The following is a 22,459-nucleotide window of genomic DNA, read 5'->3' as shown; positions in this document are numbered from 1 at the left end:
GTATTTTGGTGTGATGGATATTTGTGCTCAGTAAGGTTCTAGCGAAAAAGAAATTTTTTATTTGGCAGCGAAATATTTCTGGCTAGCGGAAAAGAAATCTTATATAGCGGAAAAATGAGTTATATCTTTACAGTTCCCATTAAGTAGTAAATAAGTAAATAACTCTTTTGGAAAATTTCCCCCTTTTCGCCCTTATGAATAAACCCTTTTTCGATTTATTTATAGTTCAATTTAAAATCTTTAAACGTTTATAAATTTAACCAAACTAAGTTTGTTGTAGACAAACATAAAATGATTTGTCTCAAATATAATAATTGCATAAACATAAAATAATTGTATTTGATATCGTATTTGTGGTAACTTAAAAATAAGTACTCCTTACGAATATTCTCGTATATCTTTTGATTGTAAAAAAAAATACGAACTTGAAATTTGTACTTTTTCCCCCCTTTTTCATGAGTACGAATTTATGAAGAATACTCTAGCGATTGTTTTTTTCCAAGTATTTTGATTGTTTTTTAATAAATATGTATAACATTTAGTTGCGGTTGAATAGTTCATTTTAGTTTATATTTTTGCTCGTTTTTATGGTGTTTTAATGTTTTGTTTTTTTCTTTAGTAGATCCTGTAACTCAATTATAGTATTCATTAGTGATAAAGTTTACTTTTAATCTGGCCAAGTTTTTACGATACTTTATATTGAATATCTGGATTTCTTCACATAATGGTAGCTATTTGATATATCCTGCAAGCATAATTGAAATGGACTTGGGAAACAAGATTAGGGGAAAATACCTTGGGTAGCCCTAGGTTCTTTCCCGTTTAATACTGAAATAAAGTGGACCCATTTAGTATTCCTGTCCATAGAATGTCATTTTTTTTATTAATATAATTCAAGTCTGGGGGCAAATATTTTGACAACGTCTATATTTTGACTTATTCTTGAAGTCTGATCAAAAATTTTGTCATTATTATTATTACTTGAATAAAGAGTTCGAAAATAAATAATGGTATTTATGTCTTCATAAAAGGTTTCTTTGGAGGGGCTGGGTCAAAACATGACAAAGGGGCTTTTCTAGGGCCTATCTAAATTTTACCAAACGAGATGAGTAGTCGCTATTTTTTGTGGCAAAAATGAACTTAACAATAGAAACAACCAACATTGGATAAGGGTAATCCTCTCTGCTTTTTTGGGTAGATATTAGTGTTTTAAAATAATTAAGATAATCTAATATCATTTGTTGTTTATGTTTTCTCTAAATATTTTGACTTATTACGCTTTTGTCAGTAGTGTTGGGTGGAAATAGTCAAAGTCATATTTTGGTGAAACTGAGATAGTAATATAATTAATTCTATCCTAAACCTAAATTAAAAAAAAGAATTTTCTAGGGTAGATTGATTGGTTGAATAAGATTTGCACTTATTTCAAAAACACGGCTGTAATTTCAGTTCTAAGCTTGAGTGTCAAAGTTGAAAAAGCCGCTAAAATTCATCTAGAAATTGAAAGACAATTTCAAATAACTTCTTGTAGTTCAGTCATGTTATTGTGAAACTAGAAAAATTACTGTTCTGAAAACCGGTTATTTCTGAACTGAAAAACAGCTGTTTCTTCAAAACCAGTTATTCTGAAGACAAGAAAATCATCACTTTAAATTTATATTAACGATATTTTGACGAGTTTTGTTTAACGCTGCTAACATGTACCATTATATACTGCGAGTTAATACTATTGACGGGGGGGGGGGGCGATCAACGTAATCACTTTGATGTAGAACGGATCCAATAATTGTTTAGGCGAGTGTGACGAACATCTCTGTCATATAGTTGGCTTGTAATTTCTATATTGTGCTCCAAATGTAACTTCTTATTCCGCCTGTAATATTTTGAAAAAGGTTTTGTTTTAATGCTGTAGTTTTTTTAATACAGTGTTCAGTGTCTGTTTGAATTTTTTGGTTCTCATTCTTTTTTCCGGTTGTCTTTAATTCAGCTCAGGAATAATGCGTTCTTGATTTATTTTAATTTTTTTTGTTTATCTGTGCAATCCCGTTATGTACTTTGAATCTTTCTTAATATTACATTTTCTAAAGGCCATTACGTTTTTAGTTTTTATTCTTTATCAACCTTGTAGGGCAAAAAGAAATCACTGAAAAAATATATGAAATCCCAAGGAAAGGCACAGGAAATATCCTTGGAAATGAATTCCTTGAAAAAGTAGTGTGTTAAGTTTTCAGTAAAACATATGATTCAGTGACGAGTCTGCAGCCTTAAACCACAAGGACATGATACTTATATCATTGACTTCATTTCTTCTAGATGTAACCATTCATCGAGCCAGCTTTGTGATATTACTTAGGTTTCTTAGAGAATGATATAGACTCTCTTACTTGAGATGTCTGTTAGAATCTTGGTGTGGCAATATATATTTTTATACCATTCGAGGACTCACAAAAATCAATTAAAACTCAGGCCAAAAAGAACCTATTCATTTAGCCCTCTCCCCCTAAAAAAGGAGAAGAAAAAGAAGTAGCTTAACGGCTAATTTTTCCATCATAACGATTCACCTTACCAGTCGCTGGAAATTGCACTCCATGGCAATGGCCTCCAGCTTAATATCCGATTTATAAATTTCTTCAGCCAGAATTTACTCCTGGCTGCCTATCAAACAGTTCGTGGTAACGAACTGTAAGTAAGGAGCGACCCGGCTCAATGGTAACCGAAACTCTAGAAAACGGGTTTTTGATACCAATAGACATATCAAAATAATCAGATTTAAATGCTGATTTCAAATATATAACTTTCATCAAGTTTAGTGCTACCCATCAAAAGTTACGCGCCTGAGAAAATTTGGCTGATTTTCAAAAAAGGGGGAAAGACCCCCTAAAAGTTATAGAACCCTAATACAAATCACACCATCATATTCAGCGTCTCAGAGAACCCTACTGTAGAGGTTTCAAGCTCTTATCTACAAACATGTGGAATTTTGCATTTTTTGCCAGAAGAAAGATCACGGATGCGTGTTTATTTGTTTGTTTTTTTCCCCAGGGGTGATCGTATCGACCCAGTGGTCCTAGAATATCGTGGGAGGGCTCATTCAAACGGAAATTAAGTTCTAGTGCCCTTTTTAAGTCACCAAAAAAACTGGAGGGCAACTAGGCCCCTCCCACGCTTATTTTTTTCCCAAAGTCACCCGATCAAAATTTTGAGATAGCCATTTTGTTCAGCATGGTCAAAAATATTATAAATATGTCTTTTAGGATGACTTAATCCCCCCGAAGTTCCCAGAGGGAGGGCTAAAAGTTATAAGCTTTACCCAATGTTAACATATAGTATTGGTTATTGGGAAGTATACAGAAGTTTTCAGGAGGTTTTTTTCTGGTAGTGGGAGGGAAGGGTGGGTCGGTGGTTATGTTGGAGGATCTGTTCATGGGGGAAGGGAAATTGCCATGAAGGGGGCGCCGGACTTGCCAGCATTATTTATTGGTTATTGGGAAGTATACAACCATTTTCAGGAAGGATTTTTTCTGGAGGGGGGGGGGGCTATAGGAGGGGGTTACTCTGGAGAATATTTCCGTAGAGGATGTTTCTTTGGGGTAAGGGACATTTCTATGAAGGGGGTGCCGGATTTCCAAGCATTATTTAAAAAACGATCAGAAATTAAATTAAAAAAAACAAGTTTTTTCAACTGAAATGTAAGAAGGAATATTAGAACTTAAAACGAACAGAAATTATAACGTATGTGAGGAGGTTCTCCTCCAAGTCAATACCTCGCTCTTTACGCTACAGTTTTTTTTTAGTGCTTTCAAAAGAGCTATCTATTCTAATTAAACGGCCTTTGTGATTCAGGGGTTTCTGAATCAACATTTTTTGAACTTTTAACGTAAAGAGCGTGGTATTGACTAAGGGGAGAACCCCCTCTATACGTAATAACATATACGTAATAAAAAAAACAACAATAAAAAAACAAGCGATACGGCTCAATATTAATCGAAACTTTTAAAAACGAAATTTTGATTTCAATAAATGTATCAAAATAATGTGTTTATAATGCTGATTCTAAATATATTAATTTTATTAAGTTTAGTATTACTCATCAAAGGTTAAGAGCCTGAGACAAGGTGCTCGATTTTTTAACGAGTGGGGAAACATCCCCTACAATTGAAAGAATTTGAATGAAAATCACACCGTTAGATTCAGCTTATCGGACAAACAACGTAAATTGGATTCAAATTCATATCTGCCAAACTCTGCAACTTTGTTTTTTTTGCCAGAAGAAAAATATACGAATATAGAAGTTAGTTACGTAAGTTAATTTGTAAAGACATCCATTTAGCAAAAGAAAAGTAAAATTTTTATGCAAATAAAAGCTGCATTAACTAAAAAACGATCATAAATTAAATAAAAAAAAACAAGTTTTTTAAACTGAAAGTAAGGAGCGACATTAAAACTTAAAACGAACAGAAATTATTCCGTATATGAAAGGGGCTGTCCCCGTGTCCCGTTTAAAATCTGTTGTCCCGTGTAAAATCTGGTGATTTTGACTAGCTTTCAAGTGTAATTTTCTTTGTCAACAGTAATAAGACAACACTATTATTGACTCATCGCAACCTATGGTGTACATTTCCAAAAATGTTGGAAGGGAAAAATGTTTCAAAATTTAGGGGGGGGGGAGCAATTTTACTGTTTGTTTTTATCTATTCCAAGGAAAACACCAAAAGAGCGCATTTCTCACTGAAAATACCGAAAAGCGATATGTTTCAATGGCTAATTGGGGGGGGGGGTTGAAGGGGTGGCGTAAATAGGAGATCACCCTCTCTCAATTAAGCCACTGACTGTTGCAGCAAGGTGCCTGGTACCAACGCAGCTGCGCGAGCTCTCCTCTTCTCCAACCTACTTAAAGCCTCGCTCTTTACCTTCTCCTAGGAACTAATTTTCTTTAAACTGTTTCTTGTGACCTCCTCCTAACTCATCCGAAGAAGTCGTTTGGCCACGAAACATGCCTTATGTGTCTTTTTTTATCTCTAGAAAGTGGGATTAAGTCGCAACTTTGTAAAGGTTATTGGTTTAATATAGTCTGTAAAATGATAACCTAAGACCATCCTTACACAATTGCTCTGGAGAACATGCATAGTATATTCCTTAACCTTTCGAAGCACCTATTTGGTTTATGCCTTTCCGCATTAAACTCAGTTAATTCAGTGACAAAGTTGATTAACTGTGACCTAACTCCCGGATTTTGTCACCAGCCATCAGGTGAATTGAACTTTTTAACCCTTTATATTAATCAACCAAATGACTAAAGGACAACCAATTCAGTGACAAAGTTGATTAACTGTGACTTAACTTCCGGATTTTGTCACCAGCCATCAGGTAAATTGAACATTTTAACCGTTTATATCCATCAGCCAAATATACCCATTAATCAACCAAATGACTAAAGGACAACCAAAGGACTTTAAGAGAGTGTGTCCTGAGTGTAGATTAAGGGCAACAATCTATTGCCTGGTATGTAGTACTTGAAACTCTTCCATTCATGAGCAATGTGCGGGGATAGAACGTTCTCAGTGGAATAAGAACTGGATATGTTTGGATTGTTCCTCGAAACAAAGCACCACCAAAAATCAAGAATATACCACCCCTAATTCTTCGAAAGCTAATGATACCCCACAACGCCGATTTTCAGGAATAAATTCTTCGAAAGCTAGTGATACCCCACGACGTCGATTGTGACCCTTCCCTCCCCTCCCTCTTAGTGCTGAAAAAAAAACTCGAGTTCATTACCAACGAAATTTCTATTTCATTGATCTTAGGGAGAATATAATTAAGAACACACTTAAGTCTGGGAATACAAATCAACAAATAGCTAATTTGAAACCAACTACAATTCAATCCAGAAGCAACAATTCCCAACACATGAATATTAATGAAGCAAGTGTCAACTCAAAAATGAATTTAATCGGTGACCTAGTTCCAGAGGTCAGTGACAACTTAAATGAGAACTCATTCAATATTCCAATCCAGAGGTCAGTGACAATTTAAGTGTGAAATCAGCCAATAATCCAGATCCAGGGGTCAGTGACAACTTGAGTATTATTAGTAAATCGGTTCCTGAAGCCAAATCAGGGAAGAATTGTATTGCCTGCCGATTTCACTTGACCAACAAGTGTAAAAAAAAAGATTGATTGTACCTTTGTTCACCCTTGTATGTCTTTTTTAACTACTGGTCACTGTAAAGACAATTATTGCTCCCTTTCCCATTCAAAACCCTGCCATAAATTTCAAAGTGGCCTATGTTTTGAAACTAAGTACATATTATTACATTTGAAAAACAGGGATTATTGTGCTATAGCCAGGCGCAGTAAAACTTTTAATATGAAAATAGTTACAAGTTCCCAATCAACCCACAAGCGGAGCCCCCTTCATTCAATTAGTAAAATTAGCTCATCAGCGCATACTCTTCCTTTCTTTTATCACAAATCCACCCTGCTCATTCAAAAAACTTCCACCTTTACCACCCAGAAAAAAACTCACTTTTTCCCAGCAAATTCCTTTCCCTCTTAACACTCCAGTTAACCCCTCCCAAGTTGATCCCCCTGAAAATACCACCGTCTTATTTCCCTCCCAAATATTATCCCTCTTCTCTCAAACCCTCCTTGCTCAACCCAACCAGAAGTTTAATCCTGCTTCTCAAATGAATCCCAGCCTTCATCCCGAAAAAGATGCCTCTCCTCTTCCAGATCCACGTTCCTCCCACCCCCCACTGTCTCCCACAATTAACAAACAAAAAATTGCCCTCTTTAGTAACCGTTTTACTTCCCAAAGTTGTTTGTTACGAACGCTGAAAGCCGGAATTTTGACAAATTGATCGGGCTAGAGGTCCTCTGTCAAATACACAAAATTGATGCAATTGCCAGATCTGAGGTCAAAGCAAAGAACTCCGCTTTATTGAAAATTAATAACTACTCTCGATTCCTAAAACTTGGTCCTCATGATCACCCCCTAGGTAAAAAGGGAGGCGGAATACTATTATTTGTAAATAATTATCTCTTTCCTAAATTAATTCATACTCCCAACCATGGGCGGCCATATGGGGGGGGGATCCCACCCCCCTGGCTGAATGATGCTGCCTTATTTTTATATTTTTGTTCTGAGATTTCTATTATATAGCATTAAAAGTGCCAATTAGACGAGGTTTGCCCCCCCTGGAATTCAGCTTGAGGGCGCCCATGCTCCCAACCTTTCAGATTACGATGAAATCATTTGGGTAAGTGTAAGACCCAAAGTTTTACCACGCCCCATTAATTAAAACGTGCAAATGCCGCATTTTCCCTCCTTAAACTTCTTAAAAAATTTAAATGCTCTAAATCGCACTGTTTGAGGATTTTCCTGTCATTTGTACGCCCAACCCTTGAGTACGCCTGTCCTGTTTGGCATCCAGGCATCTCCATTGAATGGTCGAACAGAATAGAGGCAGTCCTAAAAAGGTGCCTAAGAATTATCTTTAATGAGGGTAAAGTACCTTGTATTTCCCTTCTTAGGAGAGCTAATCTTGTCACCCTTAAGGAAAGGAGAGCAAAAATTACCTTGCGTTTTGCTAACAATGCCCTTCATAACCCTCGAACAACTTTTCCCTGGTCAATATTCACCCCTTCGACCCCGCCTCCCGCGTTCTGTGTCAAAAAAATCCCCCTTCTTGCCCCAATAAGTGTTTGCACTGAAAGACATAGAAGAACTTTTATCCCTTACATAGTTGAAATTTTCAATCAGTGAATCTCCGCTGCCACCCCCCCCCCCCCTCACTCACTCTTTATCTCATAGTTATTAATTTTAATGCCCATGTTGCAAATTCACCAACTAACTGTCACCAACTAACTTAATTTTACTTTATCCCCTGGTTAATTTTACGAGTTTTCGTTTTCTTTTTTTTTGGCGTTTTTGCTGACTTGACATTGGCCTTTTAATTTTATAATTTTTTTTGTTTTTGTTTTTAACATTTTTACGTATTTGACGTTGACCCTTTTATAATTTCATGTTGTTTTTTGATTGTTTGTTTTTGTTGTTCTTTTTTCGCTTTATTTGACGCTAAAGTGCGAATTCGACCCTTTTGGGCTTGTGATAGCCGTTTTTCAGCAATAAATCTTATCTTACCACTGTGAAGTACGTTAATATGACAGTTCCTATGAAACTGTGCTGCTGTCCTGCTAATCCAAGGAAGTCCTGCTTTTCGTTTGGCCCTGGAAACAGTAAAAAAAAATATGAATTTTGTCAATCTACCATCCGCAAAACGTGCCCTAGCCGTCTTAACCTTTCTCTCATTTTGTCCTTAGAAAGTGGGATTGAGCCAGAAAAAGATTATTGTCTTCATATACGGTTAGTAAATTGATCATCTAAGACCATTCTTATACAATTGCTCTGGAAAACAGGCAGTGTATATTCCTTAACCTTTTGGAACGGTCACACTTTAGAGCCATCCTTGACCACTGTGAAGTACGTTAATATGACAGTTTCTATGAAACTGTGCTGTTGTCCTGCTAATCCAAGGAAGTCCTGCTTTTCGTTTGGCCCTGGAAACAGTGCAAAAAAAATATGACTTTTGTCAATCTACCATCCACAAAACATGCCCTAGCCGTCTTAACCCTTCTCTCATTTTGCCCTTAGAAAGCGGGATTGAGCCAGAAAAAGATTATTGTCTTCATATACGGTTAGTAAATTGATAATCAAGGCCATTCTTATACAATTGCTCTGGAGAACAGGCAGTGTATATTCCTTAACCTTTTGAAACGGTCACACTTTAGAGCCATCCTTGACCACTGTGACGTACGTTAATATGACAATTTCTACGAAACTGTGCTGTTGTCCTGCTAATCCAAGGAAGTCCTGCTTTTCGTTTGGCCCTGGAAACAGTGAAAAAAAATATGAATTTTGTCAATCTACCATCCGCAAAACGTGCCCTAGCCGTCTTAACCTTTCTCTCATTTTGTCCTTAGAAAGTGGGATTGAGCCAGAAAAAATTATTGTCTTCATTTACGGTTAGTAAATTGATCATCTAAGACCATTCTTGTGCAATTGCTCTGGAGAACAGGCAGCGTATATTCCTTTACCTTTTGAAACGGTCACACTTTAGAGCCATCCTTGACCACTGTGACGTACGTTAATATGACAATTTCTACGAAACTGTGCTGTTGTCCTGCTAATCCAAGGAAGTCCTGCTTTTCGTTTGGCCCTGGAAACAGTGAAAAAAAATATGAATTTTGTCAATCTACCATCCGCAAAACGTGCCCTAGCCGTCTTAACCTTTCTCTCATTTTGTCCTTAGAAAGTGGGATTGAGCCAGAAAAAATTATTGTCTTCATTTACGGTTAGTAAATTGATCATCTAAGACCATTCTTGTGCAATTGCTCTGGAGAACAGGCAGCGTATATTCCTTTACCTTTTGAAACGGTCACACTTTAGAGCCATCCTTGACCACTGTTAAGTACGTTAATATGACAGTTTCTACGAAACTGTGCTGCTGTCCTGCTAATCCAAGGAAGTCCTGATTTTCGTTTGACCCTGGAAACAGTGCAAAAAATATGAATTTTGTCAATCAATAATCCGCATAACGTGCCCTAGCCGTCTTAAAATTTCTCTCATTTTGTCCTTAGAAAGTGGGATTGAGCCAGAAAAAGATTATTGTCTTCATATACGGTTAGTAAATTGATCATCTAAGACCATTGTTATACAATTGCTCTGGACAACAGGCAGCGTATATTCCTTAACCTTTTGAAACGGTCACACTTTAGAGCCATCCTTGACCACTGTGAAGTACGTTAATGTGACAATTTCTACGAAACTGTTCTGCTGTCCTGCTAATCCAAAGAAGTCTTGCTTTTCGTTTGGCCCTGGAAACAGTGCAAAAAAATATGAATTTTGTCAACCTATCATCCACAAAACGTGCCCTAGCCGTCTTAACCTTTCTCTCATTTTGTCCTTAGAAAGTGGGATTGAGCCAGAAAAAGATTATTGTCTTCATGTACGGTTAGTAAATTGATCATCTAACACCATTCTTATGCAATTGCTCTGGAGAACAGGCAGCGTATATTCCTTAACCGTTTGAAACGGTCACACTTTAGAGCCATCCTTGACCACTGTGAAGTACGTTAATATGACAGTTTCTACGAAACTGTGCTGCTGTCCTGCTAATCCGAGGAATTCCTGCTTTTCGTTTGGCCCTGGAAACAGTGAAAAAAAATAGGAATTTTGTCAATCTACCATCCGCAAAACGTGCCCTAGCCGTCTTAACCTTTCTCTCATTTTGTCCTTAGAAAGTGGGATTGAGCCAGAAAAGATTATTGTCTTCATTTACGGTTAGTAAATTGATCATCTAAGACCATTCTTATGCAATTGCTCTGGAGAACAGGCAGCGTATATTCCTTAACCTTTTGAAACGGTCACACTTTAGAGCCATCCTTGATCACTGTGAAGTACGTTAATATGACAGTTTCTACGAAACTGTGCTGCTGTCTTGCTAATCCAAGGAAGTCCTGCTTTTCGTTTGGCCCTGGAAACAGTGCAAAAAATATGAATTTTGTCAATCTACCACCCGCAAAACGTGCCTTAGCCGTCTTAACCTTTCTCTCATTTTGACCTTAGAAAGTGGGATTGAGCCAGAAAAAGATCATTGTCTTCATATAGGGCTAGTAAATTGATCATCTAAGACCCTTCTTATACAATTGCTCTGGAGAACAGGCAGCGTATAGTCCTTAACCTTTTGAAACGGTCACACTTTAGAGCCATCCTTGACCACTGTTAAGTACGTTAATATGACAGTTTCTACGAAACTGTGCTGCTGTCCTGCTAATCCAAAGAAGTCCTGATTTTCGTTTGACCCTTGAAACAGTGCAAAAAATATGAATTTTGTCAATCAACCATCCGCAAAACGTGCCCTAGCCGTCTTAACCTTTCTCTCATTTTGTCCTTAGAAAGTGGGATTGAGATAGAAAAAGATTATTGTCTTCATGTACGGTTAGTAAATTGATCATCTAAGACCATTCTTATGCAATTGCTCTGGAGAACAGGCAGCGTATATTCCTTAACCTTTTGAAACGGTCACACTTTAGAGCCATCCTTGACCACTGTGAAGTACGTTAATATGACAGTTTCTACGAAACTGTGCTGCTGTCCTGCTAATCCAAAGAAGTCCTGCTTTTCGTTTGGCCCTGGAAACAGTGAAAAAAAAATATGAATTTTGTCAATCTACCATCCGCAAAACGTGCCCTAGCCGTCTTAACCTTTCTCTCATTTTATCCTTAGAAAGTGGGATTGAGCCAGAAAAAAATTATTGTCTTCATAAACGGTTAGTAAATTGATCATCTAAGACCATTCTTATGCAATTACTCTGGAGAACAGGCAGCGTATATTCCTTAACCTTTTGAAACGGTCACACTTTAGAGCCATCCTTGACCACTGTGAAGTACGTTAATATGACAGTTTCTACGAAACTGTGCTGCTGTCTTGCTAATCCAAGGAAGTCCTGCTTTTCGTTTGGCCCTGGAAACAGTGCAAAAAATATATTTTTTGTCAATCTACCATCCGCAAAACGTGGCCTAGCCGTCTTAACCTATCTCTCATTTTGACCTTAGAAAGTGGGATTGAGCCAGAAAAAGATCATTGTCTTCATATACGGTTAGTAAATTGATCATCTAAGACCCTTCTTATACAATTGCTCTGGAGAACAGGCAGCGTATAGTCCTTAACCTTTTGAAACGGTCACACTTTAGAGCCATCCTTGACCACTGTTAAGTACGTTAATATGACAGTTTCTACGAAACTGTGCTACTGTCCTGCTAATCCAAGGAAGTCCTGATTTTCGTTTGCCCTGGAAACAGTGCAAAAAAATATGAATTTTGTCAATCTACCATCCGCAAAGCGTGCCCTAGCCGTCTTAACCTTTCTCTCATTTTGTCCTTAGAAAGTGGGATTGAGCCAGAAAAAGATTATTGTCTTCATATACGGTTAGTAAATTGATCATCTAAGACCATTCTTATACAATTGCTCTGGACAACAGGCAGCGTATATTCCTTAACCTTTTGAAACGGTCACACTTTAGAGCCATCCTTGACCACTGTGATGTACGTTAATATGACAATTTCTACGAAACTGTTCTGCTGTCCTGCTAATCCAAAGAAGTCCTGCTTTTCGTTTGGCCCTGGAAACAGTGCAAAAAAATATGAATTTTGTCAACCTATCATCCGCAAAACGTGCCCTAGCCGTCTTAATCTTTCTCTCATTTTGTCCTTAGAAAGTGGGATTGAGCCAGAAAAAGATTATTGTCTTCATTTACGGTTAGTAAATTGATCATCTAAGACCATTCTTATGCAATTGCTCTGGAGAACAGGCAGCGTATATTCCTTAACCTTTTGAAACGGTCAAACTTTAGAGCCATCCTTGACCACTGTGAAGTACGTTAATATGACAGTTTCTACGAAACTGTGCTGCTGTCCTGCTAATCCAAGGAAGTCCTGCTTTTCGTTTGGCCCTGGAAACAGTGCAAAAAATATGAATTTTGTCAATCTACCATCCGCAAAACGTGCCCTAGCCGTCTTAACCTTTCTTTCATTTTGTCCTTAGAAAGTGGGATTGAGCCAGAAAAAGATTACTGTCTTCATATACGGTTAGTAAATTGATCATCTAAGACCATTCTTATTCAATTGCTCTGGAGGACAGGCAGCGTATATTCCTTAATCTTTTGAAACGGTCATACTTTAGAGCCATCCTTGACCACTGTGACGTACGTTAATATGACAATTTCTACGAAACTGTGCTGCTGTCCTGCTAATCCAAAGAAGTCCTGCTTTTCGTTTGGTCCTGGAAACAGTGAAAAAAAATATGAATTTTGTCAATCTACCATCCGCAAAACGTGCCCTAGCCGTCTTAACCTTTCTCTCATTTTGTCCTTAGAAAGTGGGATTGAGCCAGAAAAAAATTAGTCTTCATATACGGTTAGTAAATTGATCATCTAAGACGATTCTTATGCAATTACTCTGGAGAACAGGCAGCGTATATTCCTTAACCTTTTGAAACGGTCACACTTTAGAGCCATCCTTGACCACTGTGAAGTACGTTAATATGACAGTTTCTACGAAACTGTGCTGCTGTCTTGCTAATCCAAGGAAGTCCTGCTTTTCGTTTGGCCCTGGAAACAGAGCAAAAAATATGTATTTTGTCAATCTACCATCCGCAAAACGTTGCCTAGCCGTCTTAACCTATCTCTCATTTTGACCTTAGAAAGTGGGATTGAGCCAGAAAAAGATCATTGTCTTCATATACGGTTAGTAAATTGATCATCTAAGACCCTTCTTATACAATTGCTCTGGAGAACAGGCAGCGTATAGTCCTTAACCTTTTGAAACGGTCACACTTTAGAGCCATCCTTGACAACTGTTAAGTACGTTAATATGACAGTTTCTACGAAACTGTGCTGCTGTCCTGCTAATCCAAGGAAGTCCTGATTTTCGTTTGGCCCTGGAAACAGTGCAAAAAAATATGAATTTTGTCAATCTACCATCCGCAAAGTGTGCCCTAGCCGTCTTAACCTTTCTCTCATTTTGTCCTTAGAAAGTGGGATTGAGCCAGAAAAAAATTATTGTCTTCATATACGGTTAATAAGTTGATCATCTAAGACCATTCTTATGCAATTGCTCTGGAGAACAGGCAGCGTATACTCCTTAACCTTTTGAAACGGTCACACTTTAGAGCCATCCTTGACCACTGTGAAGTACGTTAATATGACAATATCTACGAAACCGTGCTGCTGTCCTGCTAATCCGAGGAAGTCCTTCTTTTCGTTTGGCCCTGGAAACAGTGCAAAAAATATGAATTTTGTCAATCTACCATCCGCAAAACGTGCCCTAGCCGTCTTAACCTTTCTTTCATTTTGTCCTTAGAAAGTGGGATTGAGCCAGAAAAAGATTACTGTCTTCATATACGGTTAGTAAATTGATCATCTAAGACCATTCTTATTCAATTTCTCTGGAGGACAGGCAGCGTATATTCCTTAACCTTTTGAAACGGTGACACTTTAGAGCCATCCTTGACCACTGTGACGTACGTTAATATGACAATTTCTACGAAACTGTGCTGCTGTCCTGCTAATCCAAGGAAGTCCTGCATTTCGTTTGGCCCTGGAAACAGTGAAAAAAAATTTGAATTTTGTCAACCTACCATCCGCAAAACGTGCCCTAACCGTCTTAACCTTTCTCTCATTTTGTTCTTAGAAAGTGGGATTGAGCCAGAAAAAAATTATTGTCTTCATAAACGGTTAGTAAATTGATCATCTAAGACCATTCTTATGCAATTACTCTGGAGAACAGGCAGCGTATATTCCTTAACCTTTTGAAACGGTCACACTTTAGAGCCATCCTTGACCACTGTGAAGTACGTTAATATGACAGTTTCTACGAAACTGTGCTGCTGTCTTGCTAATCCAAGGAAGTCCTGCTTTTCGTTTGGCCCTGGAAACAGTGCAAAAAAATATGAATTTTGTCAATCTACCATCCGCAAAACGTGCCCTAGCCGTCTTAACCTTTCTCTCATTTTGTCCTTAGAAAGTGGGATTGAGCCAGAAAAAGATTATTGTCTTCATATACGGTTAGTAAATTGATCATCTGAGACCATTCTTATACAATTGCTCTGGAGAACAGGCAGTGTATATTCCTTAACCTTTTGAAACGGTCACACTTTAGAGCCATCCTTGACCACTGTGAAGTACGTTAATATGACAGTTTCTATGAAACTGTGCTGTTGTCCTGCTAATCCAAGAAAGTCCTGCTTTTCGTTTGGCCTTGGAAACAGTGCAAAAAAAAATATGACTTTTGTTTATCTACCATCCACAAAACATGCCCTAGCCGTCTTAACCCTTCTCTCATTTTGCCCTTAGAAAGCGGGATTGAGCCAGAAAAAGATTATTGTTTTCATATACGGTTAGTAAATTGATAATCAAGGCCATTCTTATACAATTGCTCTGGAGAACAGGCAGCGTATATTCCTTAACCTTTTGAAACGGTCACACTTTAGAACCATCCTTGACCACTGTGACGTACGTTAATATGACAATTTCTACGAAACTGTGCTGCTGTCCTGCTAATCCAAGGAAGTCCTGCTTTTCGTTTGGCCCTGGAAACAGTGAAAAAAAATATGAATTTTGTCAATCTACCATCCGCAAAACGTGCCCTAGCCGTCTTAACCTTTCTCTCATTTTGTCCTTAGAAAGTGGGATTGAGCCAGAAAAAATTATTGTCTTCATTTACGGTTAGTAAATTGATCATCTAAGACCATTCTTATGCAATTGCTCTGGAGAACAGGCAGCGTATATTCCTTAACCTTTTGAAACGGTCACACTTTAGAGCCATCCTTGACCACTGTGAAGTACGTTAATATTACAGTTTCTACGAAACTGTGCTGCTGTCTTGCTAATCCAAGGAAGTCCTGCGTTTTGTTTGGCCCTGGAAACAGTGCAAAAAATATGTATTTTGTCAATCTACCACCCGCAAAATGTGCCCTAGCCGTCTTAACCTATCTCTCATTTTGACCTTAGAAAGTGGGATTGAGCCAGAAAAAGATCATTGTCTTCATATACGGTTAGTAAATTGATCATCTAAGACCCTTCTTATACAATTGCTCTGGAGAACAGGCAGCGTATACTCCTTAACCTTTTGAAACGGTCACACTTTAGAGCCATCCTTGACCACTGTGAAGTACGTTAATATGACAATTTCTACGAAACTGTGCTGATGTCCTGCTAATCCAAGGAAGTCCTGCTTTTCGTTTGGCCCTGGAAACAGTGCAAAAATATGAATTTTGTCAATCTACCATCCGCAAAACGTGCCCTAGCCGTCTTAACCTTTCTTTCATTTTGTCCTTAGAAAGTGGGATTGAGCCAGAAAAAGATTACTGTCTTCATATACGGTTAGTAAATTGATCATCTAAGACCATTCTTATTCAATTTCTCTGGAGGACAGGCAGCGTATAGTCCTTAACCTTTTGAAACGGTGACACTTTAGAGCCATCCTTGACCACTGTGACGTACGGTAATATGACAATTTCTATGAAACTGTGCTGCTGTCCTGCTAATCCAAGGAAGTCCTGCTTTTCGTTTGGCCCTGGAAACAGTGAAAAAAAATTTGAATTTTGTCAACATACCATCCGCAAAACGTGCCCTATCCGTCTTAACCTTTCTCTCATTTTGTCCTTAGAAAGTGGGATTGAGCCAGAAAAAAATTATTGTCTTCATATACGGTTAGTAAATTGATCATCTAAGACCATTCTTATGCAATTACTCTGGAGAACAGGCAGCGTATATTCCTTAACCTTTTGAAACGGTCACACTTTAGAGCCATCCTTGACCACTGTGAAGTACGTTAATATGACAGTTTCTACGAAACTGTGCTGCTGTCTTGCTAATCCAAGGAAGTCCTGCTTTTTGTTTGGCCCTGGAAACAGTGCAAAAAAATATGAATTTTGTCAATCTACCATCCGCAAAACGTGCCCTAGCCGTCTTAACCTTTCTCTCATTTTGTCCTTAGAAAGTGGGATTGAGCCAGAAAAAGATTATTGTCTTCATATACGGTTAGTAAATTGATCATCTAAGACCATTCTTATACAATTGCTCTGGACAACAGGCAGCGTATATTCCTTATCCTTTTGAAACGGTCACACTTTAGAGCCATCCTTGACCACTGTGAAGTACGTTAATATGACAATTTCTACGAAACTGTTCTGCTGTCCTGCAAATCCAAAGAAGTCCTGCTTTTCGTTTTGCCCTGGAAACAGTGCAAAAAATATGAATTTTGTCGACCTATCATCCGCAAAACGTGCCCTAGCCGTCTTAACCTTTCTCTCATTTTGTCCTTAGAAAGTGGGATTGAGCTAGAAAAAGATTATTGTCTTCATATACGGTTAGTAAATTGATCATCTAAGACCATTCTTATACAATTGCTCTGGACAACAGGCAGCGTATATTCCTTAACCTTTTGAAACGGTCACACTTTAGAGCCATCCTTGACCACTGTGAAGTACGTTAATATGACAATTTCTACGAAACTGTACTGCTGTCCTGCTAATCCAAAGAAGTCCTGCTTTTTGTTTGGCCCTGGAAACAGTGCAAAAAAATATGAATTTTGTCAATCTACCATCCACAAAGCGTGCCCTAGCCGTCTTAACCTTTCTCTCATTTTGTCCTTAGAAAGTGGGATTGAGCCAGAAAAAGATTATTGTCTTTATATACGGTTAGTAAATTGATCATCTAAGACCATTCTTATACAATTGTTCTGGACAACAGGAAGTGTATATTCCTTAACCTTTTGAAACGGTCACACTTTAGAGCCATCCTTGACTACTGTGAAGTACGCTAATATGACTGTTTCTACGAAACTGTGCTGCTGCCCTGCTAATCCAAGGAAGTCCTGCTTTTCGTTTGGCCCTGGAAACAGTGAAAAAAAATATGAATTTTGTCAATCTAACATCCGCAAAACGTGCCCTAGCCGTCTTAAGCTTTCTCTCATTTTGTCCTTAGAAAGTGGGATTGAGCCAGAAAAAAAATTATTGTCTTCATATACGGTTAGTAAATTGATCATCTAAGACCATTCTTATGCAATTGCTCTGGAGAACAGGCAGCGTTTACTCCTTAACCTTTTGAAACGGTCACACTTTAGAGCCATCCTTGACCACTTTGAAGTACGTTAATATGACAAATTCTACGAAACTGTGCTGCTGTCCTGCAAATCCAAGGAAGTCCTGCTTTTTGTTTGGCCCTGGAAACAGTGCAAAAAAAATATGAATTTTGTCAATCTACCATCCACAAAACGTGCCCTAGCCGTCTTAACCTTTCTCTCATTTTGTCCTTAGAAAGTGGGATTGAGCCAGAAAAAGATTATTGTCTTCATTTACGGTTAGTAAATTGATCATCTAAGACCATTCTTATGCAATTGCTCTGGAGAACAGGCAGCGTATATTCCTTAACCTTTTGAAACGGTCACACTTTAGAGCCATCCTTGATCACTGTGAAGTACGTTAATATGACAGTTTCTACGAAACTGTGCTGCTGTCTTGCTAATCCAAGGAAGTCCTGCTTTTCGTTTGGCCCTGGAAACAGTGCAAAAAATATGAATTTTGTCAATCTACCACCCGCAAAACGTGCCTTAGCCGTCTTAACCTTTCTCTCATTTTGACCTTAGAAAGTGGGATTGAGCCAGAAAAAGATCATTGTCTTCATATACGGCTAGTAAATTGATCATCTAAGACCCTTCTTATACAATTGCTCTGGAGAACAGGCAGCGTATAGTCCTTAACCTTTTGAAACGGTCACACTTTAGAGCCATCCTTGACCACTGTTAAGTACGTTAATATGACAGTTTCTACGAAACTGTGCTGCTGTCCTGCTAATCCAAAGAAGTCCTGATTTTCGTTTGACCCTTGAAACAGTGCAAAAAATATGAATTTTGTCAATCAACCATCCGCAAAACGTGCCCTAGCCGTCTTAACCTTTCTCTCATTTTGTCCTTAGAAAGTGGGATTGAGCCAGAAAAAGATTATTGTCTTCATATACGGTTAGTAAATTGATCATCTAAGACCATTCTTATACAATTGCTCTGGACAACAGGCAGCGTATATTCCTTAACTTTTTGAAACGGTCACACTTTAGGGCCATCCTTGACCACTGTGAAGTACGTTAATATGACAATTTCTACGAAACTGTTCTGCTGTCCTGCTAATCCAAAGAAGTTCTGCTTTTCGTTTGGCCCTGGAAACAGTGCAAAAAAATATGAATTTTGTCAACCTATCATCCGCGAAACGTGCCCTAGCCGTCTTAACCTTTCTCTCATTTTGTCCTTAGAAAGTGGGATTGACATAGAAAAAGATTATTGTCTTCATGTACGGTTAGTAAATTGATCATCTAAGACCATTCTTATGCAATTGCTCTGGAGAACAGCCAGCGTATATTCCTTAACCTTTTGAAACGGTCACACTTTAGAGCCATCCTTGACCACTGTGAAGTACGTTAATATGACAGTTTCTACGAAACTGTGCTGCTGTCCTGCTAATCCAAAGAAGTCCTGCTTTTCGTTTGGCCCTGGAAACAGTGAAAAAAAATATGAATTTAGTCAATCTACCATCCGCAAAACGTGCCCTAGCCGTCTTAACCTTTCTCTCATTTTATCCTTAGAAAGTGGGATTGAGCCAGAAAAAAATTATTGTCTTCATATACGGTTAGTAAATTGATCATCAAAGACCATTCTTATACAATTACTCTGGAGAACAGGCAGCGTATATTCCTTAACCTTTTGAAACGGTCACACTTTAGAGCCATCCTTGACCACTGTGAAGTACGTTAATATGACAGTTTCTACGAAACTGTGCTGCTGTCTTGCTAATCCAAGGAATTCCTGCTTTTCGTTTGGCCCTGGAAACAGTGCAAAAAATATGTTTTTTGTCAATCTACCATCCGCAAAACGTGGCCTAGCCATCTTAACCTATCTCTCATTTTGACCTTAGAAAGTGGGATTGAGCCAGAAAAAGATCATTGTCTTCATATACGGTTAGTAAATTGATCATCTAAGACCCTTCTTATACAATTGCTCTGGAGAACAGGCAGCGTATAGTCCTTAACCTTTTGAAACGGTCACACTTTAGAGCAATCCTTGACCACTGTTAAGTACGTTAATATGACAGTTTCTACGAAACTGTGCTGCTGTCCTGCTAATCCAAGGAAGTCCTGATTTTCGTTTGCCCTGGAAACAGTGCAAAAAAATATGAATTTTGTCAATCTACCATCCGCAAAGCGTGCCCTAGCCGTCTTAACCTTTCTCTCATTTTGTCCTTAGAAAGTGGGATTGAGCCAGAAAAAGATTATTGTCTTCATATACGGTTAGTAAATTGATCATCTAAGACCATTCTTATACAATTGCTCTGGACAACAGGCAGCGTATATTCCTTAGCCTTTTGAAACGGTCACACTTTAGAGCCATCCTTGACCACTGTGAAGTACGTTAATATGACAGTTTCTACGAAACTGTGCTGCTGTCCTGCTAATCCGAGGAAGTCCTGCTTTTCGTTTGGCCCTGGAAACAGTGCAAAAAATATGAATTTTGTCAATCTACCATCCGCAAAACGTGCCCTAGCCGTCTTAACCTTTCTATCATTTTGTCCTTAGAAAGTGGGATTGAGCCAGAAAAAGATTACTGTCTTCATATACGGTTAGTAAATTGATCATCTAAGACCATTCTTATTCAATTGCTCTGGAGGACAGGCAGCGTATATTCCTTAATCTTTTGAAACGGTCATACTTTAGAGCCATCCTTGACCACTGTGACGTACGTTAATATGACAATTTCTACGAAACTGTGCTGCTGTCCTGCTAATCCAAAGAAGTCCTGCTTTTCGTTTGGCCCTGGAAACAGTGAAAAAAAAATGAATTTTGTCAATCTACCATCCGCAAAACGTGCCCTAGCCGTCTTAACCTTTCTCTCATTTTGACCTTAGAAAGTGGGATTGAGCCAGAAAAAGATCATTGTCTTCATATACGGTTAGTAAATTGATCATCTAAGACCCTTCTTATACAATTGCTCTGGAGAACAGGCAGCGTATAGTCCTTAACCTTTTGAAACGGTCACACTTTAGAGCCATCCTTGACAACTGTTAAGTACGTTAATATGACAGTTTCTACGAAACTGTGCTGCTGTCCTGCTAATCCAAGGAAGTCCTGATTTTCGTTTGGCCCTGGAAACAGTGCAAAAAAATATGAATTTTGTCAATCTACCATCCGCAAAGTGTGCCCTAGCCGTCTTAACCTTTCTCTCATTTTGTCCTTAGAAAGTGGGATTGAGCCAGAAAAAAATTATTGTCTTCATATACGGTTAATAAGTTGATCATCTAAGACCATTCTTATGCAATTGCTCTGGAGAACAGGCAGCGTATACTCCTTAACCTTTTGAAACGGTCACACTTTAGAGCCATCCTTGACCACTGTGAAGTACGTTAATATGACAATATCTACGAAACCGTGCTGCTGTCCTTCTAATCCGAGGAAGTCCTTCTTTTCGTTTGGCCCTGGAAACAGTGCAAAAAATATATATTTTGTCAATCTACCATCCGCAAAACGTGCCCTAGCCGTCTTAACCTTTCTTTCATTTTGTCCTTAGAAAGTGGGATTGAGCCAGAAAAAGATTACTGTCTTCATATACGGTTAGTAAATTGATCATCTAAGACCATTCTTATTCAATTTCTCTGGAGGACAGGCAGCGTATATTCCTTAACCTTTTGAAACGGTGACACTTTAGAGCCATCCTTGACCACTGTGACGTAGGTTAATATGACAATTTCTACGAAACTGTGCTGCTGTCCTGCTAATCCAAGGAAGTCCTGCATTTCGTTTGGCCTTGGAAACAGTGAAAAAAAATTTGAATTTTGTCAACCTACCATCCGCAAAACGTGCCCTAGCCGTCTTAACCTTTCTCTCATTTTGTCCTTAGAAAGTGGGATTGAGCCAGAAAAAAATTATTGTCTTCATAAACGGTTATTAAATTGATCATCTAAGACCATTCTTATGCAATTACTCTGGAGAACAGGCAGCGTATATTCCTTAACCTTTTGAAACGGTCACACTTTAGAGCCATCCTTGACCACTGTGAAGTACGTTAATATGACAGTTTCTACGAAACTGTGCTGCTGTCTTGCTAATCCAAGGAAGTCCTGCTTTTCGTTTGGCCCTGGAAACAGTGCAAAAAAATATGAATTTTGTCAATCTACCATCCGCAAAACGTGCCCTAGCCGTCTTAACCTTTCTCTCATTTTGTCCTTAGAAAGTGGGATTGAGCCAGAAAAAGATTATTGTCTTCATATACGGTTAGTAAATTGATCATCTGAGACCATTCTTATACAATTGCTCTGGAGAACAGGCAGTGTATATTCCTTAACCTTTTGAAACGGTCACACTTTAGAGCCATCCTTGACCACTGTGAAGTACGTTAATATGACAGTTTCTATGAAACTGTGCTACTGTCCTGCTAATCCAAGAAAGTCCTGCTTTTCGTTTGGCCCTGGAAACAGTGCAAAAAAAAAATATGACTTTTGTTTATCTACCATCCACAAAACATGCCCTAGCCGTCTTAACCCTTCTCTCATTTTGCAATTAGAAAGCGGGATTGAGCCAGAAAAAGATTATTGTCTTCATATACGGTTAGTAAATTGATAATCAAGGCCATTCTTATACAATTGCTCTGGAGAACAGGCAGCGTATATTCCTTAACCTTTTGAAACGGTCACACTTTAGAACCATCCTTGACCACTGTGACGTACGTTAATATGACAATTTCTACGAAACTGTGCTGCTGTCCTGCTAATCCAAGGAAGTCCTGCTTTTCGTTTGGCCCTGGAAACAGTGAAAAAAAATATGAATTTTGTCAATCTACCATCCGCAAAACGTGCC

This window comes from Artemia sp. Qi Xiang Cuo, chromosome 12, assembly GCF_049724085.1.
Source record: "Artemia sp. Qi Xiang Cuo chromosome 12, ASM4972408v1, whole genome shotgun sequence".
NCBI lineage: Eukaryota > Metazoa > Arthropoda > Branchiopoda > Anostraca > Artemiidae > Artemia > Artemia sp. Qi Xiang Cuo.
This window is presented reverse-complemented; position numbering follows the sequence as displayed.